This window comes from Ischnura elegans, chromosome X, assembly GCF_921293095.1.
Source record: "Ischnura elegans chromosome X, ioIscEleg1.1, whole genome shotgun sequence".
NCBI lineage: Eukaryota > Metazoa > Arthropoda > Insecta > Odonata > Coenagrionidae > Ischnura > Ischnura elegans.
Window position 1 is genome coordinate 98560740 of NC_060259.1, and position 13820 is coordinate 98574559.

The 13820-nt window shown below is 38.6% G+C and overlaps 1 protein-coding gene across 1 annotated transcript in view; it reads left to right on the top strand.

Moving 5' to 3' along the window:
* Positions 1-2203: 2203 nt before the first annotated feature.
* The window catches only part of LOC124170983 (acyl-CoA Delta-9 desaturase-like), a 77046-nt gene continuing 65429 nt past the window's right edge, over positions 2204-13820 (top strand). The window contains exon 1 of the mRNA XM_046550094.1: positions 2204-2391. The gene's annotated coding sequence lies outside the window, so the exon portion shown is untranslated. The remainder of the gene's footprint in view (positions 2392-13820) is intronic.

Below are 13820 nucleotides of genomic sequence, written 5' to 3' on the forward strand. Positions count from 1 at the left end.
TACCAAGGTTGTATATTTTCATTTCATCTGTACCCAATTAAGCCTATAAAAGTACAGCGTACAGGGGACGAGCATAATTTATTGTACCATTAAAGTCTCTCTCTTGGAATTTGTTGGTATGATACCTTGTGCAGGTGGCCCCTTTTCCAATAAGCAATAACCTAAATCACTCGGTGCTAGATGCAGCACAAGGTTTAGGGTGTTCACTGGAGCAATAGCTTTCCATCTTCGTCTAAGTCTGCTGTATAGAAATTTTAATTGCAATTTTACTCGCTGGTTTACTTGAATTTGTAAATGAAGAGATATAAGTTTCTGAATAGCTTCTTTTAGGACCTGAATGCGTCAACAAATCACGTTAGCAGTCTGCACTTTCTGATCTTTAATTTTCTTTTCCTTTTTGATAGGGAAAGACATTATTGTTACTTTCCTTTCTTCGCTGACAAACATTGTATGATTTTGAGAAACCTTCTACAGTGAGAGTGGAAACAAGGATTCCTAACCTATAAGATTCCGTACTTGATTTCCAGCGCAGGAGGGCTTCAAGGAGACCACGACCCTCTACGAAGTTTTCATGAAACTATTCCTCCTTAGCACCTTTTTCTATTAATGGCTCGCGTGAACATCGACTCTTGAGGTTGGAGAATGTAATTGAAGTCCTGAAAACGAAAGTTGCGCAAGTTCATCCAATAAATCTTCGACGAAAAACGTTTTTGTGCGCGATAAAGTGTACCAAAGCTATCACTTCAATTTTTACCATAAATAGATATTTCACTTTATTTAATATCTATTCATAGGAAAGAAATCAAATCGGCTACTATAATATTATAATGGTGCGTGAGCAATAGTTTTTCTTGCCAAAAGAGCTCAGTTACCTCTATTGATTTCGTCTGTGGTACCTACATTACTTAAAGTACATTCGGGAAATACTGCGTGTTCTAACATTTTTATGTGCCTCTGTATTTATTTTCTATGAATATACATATATATATATATATATTTCATGAAGTTAAGTATCTATTCATTAAAGTATGTATTCGAAGGGAAAATGGAGTTTATGACTATAGCAGATATTAGCGTGTGCAGGAAAAATTTTTCCTCGAAGTATTGTTGGGTGAACTTGTGCGACTTCGGTCTCTAGGACTTCAGTTACATCTTGCAATCTCCAGAGTCAATATTTACACGGTCATCACTCGTAAGAGGTGTTAATGAGGAAAGGTTTCAGTCCAACTTCATTGAGGGTCGCGGTCACCATAGAGCTCTCACGGTGGAATAGGATTCCTAAGAAACATCTATGGCACAAAATCTCCCAAATATAGGCCTATAGCCTAAAGAAAAATAAGGCTTTTGAAAACCGTGACGAAGAAGACGAGGCAACTGAATCGTCATGAGGCACGATGGCCTGATGAAGACCACCGTCTATGGGTATGTGTATGGGAAGAAAGGCAAAGGAAGGCACAGAATGATTTACACAGGACGTGTTATCAAAGCATTAAAGTACCTGTGCATGAAAAGGTTGGCAACCGGAAGATCGGAGTGGAGACACGCGACAAAATCAGTTTTCGCACTGTGGACATAACAATCTGGTAGGTCCAGTGCAGTGGTAATCTAATGTATTAAAATCCGAAGAACCAAGCGAGATGGACTTTTTCCATGTTGAAAAATATTATTTCTATAATTCTGCCGTTATATAATCATAGAAAGTTGTTTATTTCCGTATAAAATTTATTTTTTTTGCCCGGTAACAAAGCCCAAAGATATACAGAAATTTCATTTATTTATTTTTATTCCTTTATTTATTACCACTCCGCTGTATTTTGCCTTTTCATCAGAGTTTTTCATAACATTTTAACAACTACATTTTAAACGTAAAGGAACATCCATGCCCTGAGTAGGGGCAACCTACTCAGACGGGTTTCGAACCCGCGACCTTCAGCAGTTTGGCAGGCGAGGACTATACCCCGAATGCCCATAACGAAGCCATGATGTCCATTGAACATGACTTCAATTGTCATTGACATTGGTTGTGGAGAAGCGCACCCCCAGGAGGGGGTGGGGGAGCGCGTGAGGCGAGGGGGCGGATGCATTTCGGGGGGCGCGGGGAGGGGGGCGGAGGCGGGGGCTACAGAGGCGGGAGGAGTGGCCGCCCATTGGCTCCCTTCACTTGCCCTAAAAACTTATAAATGTATTCGTCGGTCGCCGCGACGAGTATAGTGTGTTGATGACTGTGGAGCGCTTCGCTCGTGGGACACTCTCCAATCTCCCGATTTCGACTTTCGGAACGCACGACCAACGGGACATCTCCGAGTGATCTGCGGGGAAGGACTTGCCGCTTGCCGACGTTCGACGACCACATTCGCACTGTCCCCCTTAAAAGAGGAATTCCACGCGCCCGTGAGTACTGGCCCGCCGAAATGCCGGCAGCGTGCCCTATGTGCGTGACAAATCCTAGTGAAAATGATTGCGCTTGGTTTATTCCACGTATTATTTTCATACCGACCGCGATGCCCATCTCAAATCATCACAGATACGGCGCACGCTAAAATTATATGTTCATTTTAGGCCCATTTATTTTACTTGGCCTTTGGCTATTACGCTTTGAGGTCGGAATCGGATTCGGTGTTTACAGAAAAATAACATGTGGAATATAATGTGTTTTATCATTTTCATCGTGGATTATTACCCCAAAGTGACGCCGGAAGAAATCTCTATGTCTCATCCAAAATCCGCGGGTTCGAAACCCGCCTGGTTGGGTTCCAAGGCGATGGATGTTTGTGATTGTTGACGAAATAGTTGTAAAAAAGGATTGAATAGTTCTGAGAATGCTCGATGAAGATTATACAGGGATATGCGTCCTTGGCCCACCCACCCACCACGGGAGATTTCAACGCCTGTGTGCGCGTATTACAGAAGCAATTGAACGCGTGCGCAAAGTCCGGCAAAAGTCTTGGTCCTCGGAGCGGCCTCTCGTTCGAGCGGCAGACTGTGGTGGAGTGGTCCCCTTTCACCGCGCACCCCGACCCCTGATACCGCCTGCACCAATCTGCCGGCGAACTCGGATAGTGGAGTCCCCATTGTCGCAGGCACGGCAGAGTAATGAGGATTCTGGTTAGCGGGTTCTTAGAGGACAGAATGAAAGTAGTAAACGATCGATTCGCTGGAATTACTCATTTTTGTGTGACGTAGTCCTATTTATACATGTAACACACTTATGTAATCAAGAAAGTTTTATTTTTCTCTTCGGGAATCGCTGAACGTTATAGGAATATAGAAAACAAAGGTAGAAACTAATACTTGTCAGGGTTCTCCAGAATTGCATACAAATGTTTCCTAATTGACCATCATCAGATGCCTAGAAATAATTATCTGACGTTTGGAAGCAGTTTTACCGATGAATATCTCGGAAGAATTGTTGCAGTAGTCGGTACTTTGGGTCATGAGGCTATGCTTACACAGTCTGCTTACGCGAGAGACAGTTATTATTTTTTCAAAACAATTCTGTTTATTTATTGAATAAAATTTTTAGATGATTAGTGCTTGTTCCGCTATTGATTTTTTCATTTTCCGCGTACCTCGTGGACTGAACTTGTGGGAATTTTCGCCCGCATCTATCACGCACGGATTGTTTTGAGCTCCTACTCTCGTGTTCCAAATTCAACTTTTTCTCTTTGAATTTATTTCACACCTTACCTTTATAGAATATCTTCCCAGTTAAATAGCTGTTTATGGTCTGGCTCAGATACGTGCGCAGCTGCTTCAAAAAAATGTGATTAGTCTCAAGGGTCTCGTTCCTCGGGGTATGGAGACTAACTCTTTCATTGCACGTAGATATACATGGCTCGTTTTTCATTTTTACTTTTCTTTTCTACCAATTTACATTATTTCATTTCGTCCGTGTGTATATCTCGTAGAAAGTGAAAATGAAAGGATGTATTGATGTTTTTTTTCATTTTTGTATATTTTCGAGGAATCAACTTTAATTCGATTTCATAACTATTTGATTGTTCTTCCCCAAGCAAGCGGTAGATGCTGTTTTTCATGGAAAGGCTATTTTTTTTATCGATTCGAAAGCCAGGACCGCTCGGCTTCGGACACCAATTGCAACACTCCGCACGTCATCCAGTCCGGCTGGTGGTTTTACCGGTCCAGGAAATAATTTGGTGCCGCAATTGCTGGAAGAAATTTCGTCTTGATCGGAAAGTTAAGGAATGGTCTAGTTATTAAGAAATAATTTTAATGTGAAATACTAAGGAACAATTCATTTATAGGTAGGAATATTATAAAATTATAAGGATGGAAATATTTACAGCGTATTGATTGAAGAATTCGCTGTCTTTTGAACCGGATCCAAAATGTGATTGATATTTTTTTTTAATTTTCTGTTAATATGGGTGTATTGGATTCATTAACACACCTCTTTATAATTGTCTCGTGAACCAGTTTTGGGATTTTTTTCCTTGTTTTTGAGTTCAATGAGCGTCATTAATTGTAAAATGTCTTCAGCCCATTACGTTATGTTCTTTTCATTTCCAACTTTTTCCTTTTTATATTTCCATGAGATCTTCTGTTTAGAGAGGAAAAACGGACGGCAAAAGCTGTTTTATATTGGATATTACTATCTGGTAATGTGATCGTCTCATATAAAGGTCATTACCATTTTAACTTTATAATATGAAAAATTCATCTCCAGCGCTGATGATTTTTATCTCAGAATCAATTTCACTCATGATTATAAGATTTTATCTTTTCCTTTAATTTCTCTATCTTTTTTAGTAATTCTATTAAATAATCTATATTTTATCCGGTTTCAAATTACTTGTTAAAGTGTTGGCAATGATTTCCGCTGAATTCTCCTAAAAGTGCCAATGGACACACTGCAATATTTTGTCTTTCTATGCTGGGATATTAATATTTAAGTTATTTTCGCTTGATTTCCTCTTATTTAGTTAACTTAGTGAAGAATATAATTTTATAGGATTGTTACGGCTGATTGAATTGTGAATGGGTTGGCTGAAAACAAGTTATTCCCATGGTAATTCGTATTTTATAAAATTACGCTCATTTTTCCGCAATCAACAAGTTTTTTTAACGGAATTTGATACGGGTGCTAATGTAATATATATGCTGAATATAATTGAAGGTGCCATAAATGCTTACCAGGAAGGAGTGGACACACTGCAATTCAAGGGATCTCCCACTTAAGCTCGTAGTATGAGGAAAAGGGCAATCAAGGCGTCATCTGAAATTGTGGAATTAGCTATAAAAGCCATAGATTCGCGTTTACATTAATTATCACGCGGTAACTCGGCGTAGAATAGGCTGCATTTCCCCCACGAGGTATGTGTACATAAGAGATGGAACGAATTGACACCATTAAAATTTTAGCTCACGAAGCTTTTCGATCTTCGTTCGCTACAACTTTTCATTTCCTCCATATTTTAACGGGTACCTAAAACTACTGAGGTCAAATATCTCCTGAGGAGAGAAACTACATTTCAATGTTTTCATGTATCATCTTATCAAATGACATTATATTCAAACTAAGATTTTCTAGCATGCTTAAATTCTTTTCGACAAATGCTTTACTTCAACCATTCTTGACAGCAGCGACCCGAATTAGATATAGACTGTACATAATTCTCTATGGAGTTAATGGGCGAAGGCAATATTTCGTGGAATTTTCATAGGCTAAGCATGTTAAAAGAGAAGACTTTGTGCTTTACACATAGATTTTTACCTACCCCGATCGATTTCAGCAACAATATGTCATTTTCAAGAGTTAGCTCTCTCCCCTTTAAAAATGACACATTCCTGTTAAAATCGATCAGAGTATTAAAAAGCTATGTGGAAAGTGCAACGTGGTTTCTTTAAACATTTTTAATATGGCATAATTACTATCGTTCGTAGTTATTTTCCTCTACTGATATTTCTTTCCATACTGTGTTCCATTTTATCTCATGGTGGCTCATTTTAGCTTCATTCCTCTCTCTTGTTTTTCATATTACTCCCTACGCTACTTGTGAGTTTTATCACCGGACTGGCATTACAGTCGCAATCAGGCCTTGAGGTAACTTTATTGTCCCTAATGGGTTATTACTTCAGATGGAGGCACAAATTTTGTTTTTATTGTGCTACTACAAATGCTGTGATTAACTATACTGATATCACTGATGGAGTGACTTAACGCTTTTTATTATCAGTTGAATTTTTCTTATCACATTCATGCGTTGATTAAGATAATATAGGTAATATAAATATTCTAGATGAATATTTTAATCGTATGTAAAGTTAAACGTGACTGTAATCATTAGTGGTGTCGGGTTGGACGGTGACAAAAAAAAAACATTTGTTAAAAAAGGTTATCGATGGATGGATGTATCGCATTCGAGGATTTCAGACGCCATTATATTAAGCAGAAGATGATCTGTTTTCGATTAACGTTTTTACTTTTGCTGTCACAAGGAGAAGCTGTCTTAACAAGCAACGTGAAAGCCTAAATCATTGCTTCAAACAAAGTTTTTTGTACTCTTATTTTTAGAGTTAAACTCGATTCATGTTGTGTTTTGTTCGCTAGTATGCCGCCTTAACGATGGCTATCTTAGTCGGAAATGAAACCTGCAATCATACCAAGTTTATTTTTTATATCTAAAATTATTTTGTCCTTATTTCCCTTTTAAAAGAAAATTGAAACCTTTTGTCGAGAATAACAATGAGTCATTATTGGCTAGAACACGCTAGGGTATGAATCAAATGTCATTACGCTACTCCCGAATTTTCGCGAAGGTTGCGCTCTTACTCCGGAGGACACCGACATGAACATATCATTATTGTCGTGGCTGAAGGAAGGTTGGCGTATGGGATCGAGAAATGTGATTCAAGGTTATTGTCCGCGTGGGATTTGAGTGGGTCAGCAGAGGAGCGTTGGAAGGCGGTAGAGTAGCACCTCCATCCTGCCGCCGTTTAGAATTTAGCCGTGCGCTGAGCTGAAGTCGCTGATTCTGCACATTTACAGCCGAAGGAATTTTATTCGTAGGAAAATGTTGAAATGCCGCGAGGAGTTAGTGAACCCATCGCCAATGAAGAAACAGGTCACCCGAGTGTTTAGGGTTAACTTAGTTCTAGATCTGCGATTTTAAATCTAGTTCTCATTGAGAGAGATATGGTTTTGAGTTTCGAATTACGTAAGATCTAGGGTGCTTGAGGATGTACATGATAAAATTAAAGGGGGAAGATTCCCTGCCGCGCAGTTAAGCTGGAACAGGAAATCATGTAGAATGTGTGCAAGAAATAATTCGAAAGTGGGGCGAAGACTGCTTGAAGGAGAATAAAGATCAGTTTCATTTCTTCTGCAAGTCCTTCGTAAATGAATATTGCCTTATTTTGCATAATTCCTCTTAAATGTTTTACGCTTCGGTGTGGTTATGGCGTCATATTTTTTATCGAAATTGAACCAGTGTTGGGAAAACACGTATGACGCTGAAGTCATTAGGATCCGTTCAAATCAATGTTACGCTAGCGATGCCGTATCATTATTTTTCTTAAACGTTGATAGTTAAGGTGAAATTGCTATATCCCTGGTTTGGAGTGGCTATGTCTAAATGAAAATAAAATATCGCACATTTTTTTGGAAACGCATGATTTTATCAATTGTGGATAGCTGAAAAGAAAAGGTTGCTGAAACTTTCATTAATGAAAATGGTGACGACACAGCATCATAACCCAATCTCAACAATCGAAACTGGTAATTGATCTCGTGCTTTTCTTTAGCATGATTACTTTTAAATTTAGGGATATTGATTTTACTTTTATCTTGTTTGTAAATACTTGAACATTATTTTTTACTCCTGAAGATCTGTGAATGCGTGAATTATAGCATCGTAGTCGTCTATGTATTACCTGAGAAAAGCATTAAAGTGAGCTGCTGCACACTCTTGGTGGATTCTATTGTTAATGTATTTAGTATCTTATATTTTCTGAAGAAATACATGAGAATTTGATATTTGGGCCACTATGAATTAGGCACCACTTACAATTAGTTGGCGCAAAATTATCATGGCAATAATTTTGGCGTGACAGTTTTTTTAAGTAGGAAATGTTTTCCTCTTACTGACACATATACGTAAGGAAAAGTTATGATTGAGATATCTCTAAAAATGTTAATTTTTTAACTAAAATTTTCATCCCCAAATGTGTTACTTTATAAATGAAAGATAGCGTTCAAATATTATACCGTGTGATAGAGGAAGATTTTCGTGGTGAAGGCTTTTCCTATTAATAACTCTTTATTCGAAGTGCCATTTTGTGAGAGGTTAATGTATTCCCGGAGCGCGAGATTTTCATGATAATATTATCACTTTGAAAACTGTGGGCTCCTGATTGGCGCGTTAATTTTTCCCCACTCCGCCATTCCTTCGCCTTTCATCTCCTTAACGCTCGACTTCCTCGGTGAACCCGACCACTGCCGAAGGGGTGGTGAAGGGGATGGTTCTGTTCCATTGGACTTTTTTCTTTAGGAATTCGTGAAACAATGAGACACCATAATCCGTGAAGCGTGCAGGCTTCGATCGTCGTGCGTAAGAACCGCTACTCCTTGAATGGTCCACCGATTGACTTTCTCTCTGCGGGCCGATGGCGGAAGTCAAGAGCCTCTCGTAATGGTCTAGGTCAACGTTACTCTCAGGGCCATTATGCTACGTAACTCATCCTCAGTGATGCTGAAGCTATTGTTTAGCTCATTCGAATCCCGTAACTCTAATTGGATTTCATTTTGCTTGGTGAACCCTGAGTATGGTGTCCCAGATGGCGGAGCACTTGGCTTCCAACCAAAGGTCCCGGATTCAAATCCCAGTAAGTCTTAGGACATCCGCAATCAAAGCAACAAACCAGCTATGTGGCTCAGGGAAATTAATTAGCCGCCCTGGCCAGAATTTGTGATAATCATACTCCCGCGACTATCCTGATTTTTCTAACCCAACCTTCAAGCTGGATCAATAATTGAGCGAGTTGTGTCCCATGTATCTATGTTGTTATACTCACTCCAATATTCATTATTTGGCTTCTCACAAGTTCATATAAATATCCAAGTACATTTCTCAGGTTTGAAGAAATATCTAAGAATTTGAAGAAATATCTAAAACGCTAAACACTTTCAAATTCAAGACTCCTCTTTGATTTCAGTATTTTTAATGTACGTCCGGGGAGAAATAATTCAAAATACCCGTAACTTAGCGGAAAATATGGAATCCTTGCATGAGTGGGAAGATGATGTGTGAAGTGAGTAAAAGAAGATATTTTCTCGAATGCATTGAAGCATAAACTGCAAGTTGTTGGCATAGAATGTAGCTGAAAGGCATGTCAGAGTTTAATCACTGGAACGGGTTTCAGGCGTTAGAAAGGGGGAGATCGATTTGGCCTGTGGTGGATAACGGTAAGAAAGTTCGTAATTACTTAACACTGTAGCAGGAAATTGGAGTACGGCAACAGTAGGAAAAAATGGCATAATGTAGCTCGCTTGGTATATACTTATTATCCTTTGAACTTGAGAAACAATTAAACTAATAGTGATATGAGCGTTTTACTTAGGCGTTTTTCGTGTTTGCTTCCGGTTTTCCTTTCAAAAAATCTGTAGTAAAAATATTTTTGTTGAGTTGTGCCATTATGTTTACTAACCGTTTTGGTATCTAAGTTTATGGGTGGTACAATTTGGTACAGGTAGACTGGCATATGATTGCAATATTCAACCTGTTCCTACAGTGTTATTCCGCTAAAAAATTTGTGGTACAGCTTTTGCATGCTTCATGTAGGTAGTACAGCATTTGCGCCATCAGTCACTTCATTTAAATGAAGAAAAATGCACAAAATAAATTGTATTAAAGCGAATCGGCATCTGTTTGTCTTCCCTGACAAATTGAAGATTTATTTTTAGAAGCCATGCTCATACTCCTTAAATATACATAACTTCGCGTACATTCGTGTCTAAGCTTTTGTTCTCGGCTAATCTTCCAGCAGTATTTTTACATTGACTTTGTATTGGTCCCGTCATCAGGAGAATTTTCAATATCATAGACATCTCTCAATACGAAGATTTCTTCACCTGGTGCTCGCTCTTTCTCCTGGTGCTCTTGAATCTATTGTTCCCCATAATAAATCTTTTGATAAACGTTCATTGTTCTATATAATCAACTCGTTTATTAAAGCCTACTTATTAAATATTTTTAACTCGGAGATGTATTCTTTTCGCCCCCCTCGGGATCGCTCGCTACCGCTGCTCGTTTATTGGATGCCTTCCTTGCTTGGGTTGCTACCCGCACTGCATTCCCGTTTTTCATCAATAATGATCATGCTGAGCGATCAGCTGATTTTTTCGCGTGTCCTTGAGAATATATCCTTGTCGAAAGTTTGGTAGTCCAGTTACCCATATTTGAGGTCATTTAGGCATAAACGGGAAAGTAAAACTCATTTTCAGGCTACTAGCTACTCAATAGTAATAGATCTTTAAGGTTCCACGATAAATTTATCTGAAAATGATGCAACCAAATGCTTGAAGCTACAGTTCTAAAATTGATAAAATAATTTATATAATTGTGATTGGCGTTGAAAGTGATCACAATTGATCTGCATGGCGAATTAAATGTGAATAGGGTAGTTTTCTTCATCAAATAAAACGAAATGCATTGATTGCGATTCCTTAACCACCATTAGTGTATTCATGATATACAAATTATTTGGTTTTAGAAATCGCAGTTTAGACGAATGGTAACGGTCAATTTTAACCTCATTTGGAAAAGGCCAGATTGGCGCCCATGTGATTCCACTCCACGTGACGTCACAGGGACCTAGTTTCTATACGAGTACATAGGAGTTTTACATTGTCTGAGATTACTAATGCATGCATGAGGCACAGAGCTCAGGGAAACATCTCTTAATAATCACACATTAAAAATACCTAAGTTCGGAAATTTTCCTTCGTTTGATAGGGCATTAGTAATCCTTGTTTAAGCCAAGCGCTACCTGCTAGGAGGGTACTCAGCAACCTGCTAGCAGCCTGCGTCGTATCAGTGCTCAAGCCTCGCCCCAATGTCATCTCACACGCCGGCAGCTGGAGCCAGAAATACGTCACACGGACTTTTCCCATCATTCCTACTTAGCCGTCGCGTTTTCATTGATTTAGGCAATAAAAAATAATAGGAAACCACCCTATATCGTGTTTAACATTTTTATGCCTGTTTCGTCGTGTTTGTAGCGTACGTCGTTGACAAAACGGTGGTATGGTTGCTCCAATATTTGAATAACAATTTCTATAACTAAACTAATAGCTTTTTCTATGATTTGCTTGTTATCTTTACAGCGAGATAAATTATGTGATAATAGGTTATTCTACCAAGATGCGTCCTTATTACAACTACCGCACACATCGTAGAAGGAAAGGGTTGTCACCCAGCCATCAGTTATTACTCATTGATTCAACCATGAATAAAAGGAACCATTTCAAAACGAGACCTCAAGTTCACTGTAAAGTATTATGTCACCTCTATCACAGTTGGATAGGCGGAATATTTTCAGATTCCTCTGAATGTCAACGTATTGTGTGTTAAGTTGATTTTGTTGCATTGAAGTACTAATTCCAAAGAAGGGCTTATCATTTTGATCTTTGCAGCTCAACTGAAGGCCAACGCATCGACTACGAATCCTTTTAATTAATATTTTTGTCATGGACCCGGTTGCTCAGAAAAGAGTTGGGTCTACTTATTTATAATAAATGCTAAATATAGTGGATTTCAAGTATTGATATTTCTCAAAAAATACAATCGGTTGTAAGGACACAGCATTTAGAGGAACACGCGCTTTCTGATTTTTCATCGGCTTCACCCCAAATTTGCTGAAAAAGCAGTACCAATTTTTAACATTTGTCAAGAAAAAATATGTGTAAATAATGTTAGTTTTATAAACTGGAGAACGGAGATTTGCAAGCTATGTGGCATGATATTTCAAGTCGTCACACTGTCTATCCTGTGCTATCACGTTAACAATATATTTGAGATCAAAGTAGAGCAATTTTAACGAAAAACTACCACCCTCGACTTTTTATGAAAAAAGCCAAATTTATCCTCGTGCAGTGGTTTTAAGATTAGTATTATTGACAAACTGTTACACCATCTTAGTTATCTTTTTTTATTCCATTTAGAGGGTTTTTAAAAATTTTGTTTCATCATTAACCATAGATATACAACAAAATGGTGGAGCCTGTTTTCAGACAATTTTTTACTTGAACGTAGAGAAAAAGTAGATACTTCCACCGACATTCTCCAAGTGACTTATACCACGATGAAGCTTCTACATGGTGAATCAAAAGTAAAATCCTGCACCAATTTGCAACCCCGAATTTTATATCGTTTTTTCGAGCGTGCGGTCGACTGCGGTTCTGGCCGGCGGCGGCGGAGAGTACGACGACGCGGCAAGCGTGTGGGTGCGATATATCTGGATAGTAGATAAAATAGTGATAGAAAATAATCTCCAGAAAGTAAATTGGTAAATATTGCTACAAACGACTCTTATTGTGCAATCGCTGGGCACTGCAAGAGGTGCACTGAAAGGCTTCTTTCTTTGAGTATTCCATATATTTGACTTGATGTAGGGAAATGGGCTATTTTATTAGCAAATAAACTCCCTTTCTGGACAAGAGCTGTCCATGAGCCATGGCCTCCACTTCCTCGCCTCCCATATATATTTAAAGGTCTACCGACGAGGTGCTCGCGAATGGTTTTTTTGCTGATTTTGTCGCAGGCAGATCTGATAAAAAATAGTTGTAAAGCACATAGTGAAATCTTGAATGGATTTTTATGGAAATACGTGAGGAAGTGAAATGAATGTTCAAGAGTAAAAAATAGATTCCTTAAAACTGATTGAAAATGGCTCAAGATAGTAATTGAGTTTCCAGAAAACTTTCTTAAGTGCGTGCAGCGTACATATTTATCCAGCAAGTTTATTAAGGTTTTATCCTTGATTTCAAGATACTCTTATTATGCAATTGCAAGGCACTGCAAGAGGTACAACGTAAGGCTTTTTTTCCTTCGAGTGCATTCCATATATTACTATGGAAAATGGACTTAAATCGCGTGCTTAACGGACTCTTTTTAACAAACAAACTCTGTTTCTGGGCAAGTGTTCCAAGGCCTCCTCTTCCCAGCCCCCATACCTATTTTAAAGCCTGCAGAAGAGGGTCGTTCTATAACCATACGTGTGAAGGAAACCCTGTCTCATGAATTCTTGTTCGTGAGCTCCCTTTTACCTCTTCGCTTGGTAAAGGATAAAAAAGGTACCCAATGTTCAAAAGTCATCACAATTATTCTAGATGTAGTCTCTAAATAACCATCTCTTAACCTTTAAAAACAATTATTGTATGCATCGATCGTACATAAAGTAAGTCCATTCTCCATAGTAATATATGGAATACTCAATGAAAGAAGCCTTTCAGTGCACCTTTTGCAGTGCCCAGCGATTGCATAACAATAGTCTATTGTAGCAATATTTATCAATTTTACTTTCTTGAGATTATTTTCTATCACTATTGTATCTATTATCCAGATGTAAAAGTGAATGAGACCATTTCGCATCCACACGCGTGCCGCGTCGCCGTACTCTCCGCCGCCGCCGGCCTGAACCGGAGTCGACCGCACGCTCGAAAAAACGATTTAAAATTCGGGGTTGCTAGTTGGAGCAGGATTTTACTTTTGATTCACCATGTGAAAGCTTCACATAACGGTGGTTGTTTTTCGCTAAAGTTGTTCCACTTTGACCTTAAATATATTAAAAGTTAAATTACT